Source organism: Gracilinanus agilis, chromosome 5 (genome assembly GCF_016433145.1).
Source record: "Gracilinanus agilis isolate LMUSP501 chromosome 5, AgileGrace, whole genome shotgun sequence".
In the NCBI taxonomy this organism is placed as follows: Eukaryota; Metazoa; Chordata; class Mammalia; order Didelphimorphia; family Didelphidae; genus Gracilinanus; species Gracilinanus agilis.
The window spans coordinates 105756600-105756952 of NC_058134.1; positions in this window are offsets into that span (position 1 = coordinate 105756600).

A 353-nucleotide genomic window follows, 5' to 3' on the forward strand; every position below is an offset into this window, starting at 1 on the left:
ACTCCTGATCTTATTGGGAAGGCTTCTAATTTATCCCCATTGCATATGATGTTTGTTGATGGTTTTAGGTATATACTGTTTATTATTTTTACGAAAGGTCGTTCTATTCCTATACTTTTCAGTGTTTTCAATAGGAATGGATGCTGTATTTTGTCAAAGGCTTTTTCAGCATCTATTGAGATGATCATGTGATTTTTGTTTGTTAGACTGTTGATATGGTCAATTATGTGGATGGTTTTCCTAATGTTGAACCATCCTTGCATTCCTGGTATAAATCCCACCTGATCATGGTGGATGATCTTCTTAATTACTTGCTGGAGTCTCTTTGCTAGTATTCTATTTAAGATTTTTGC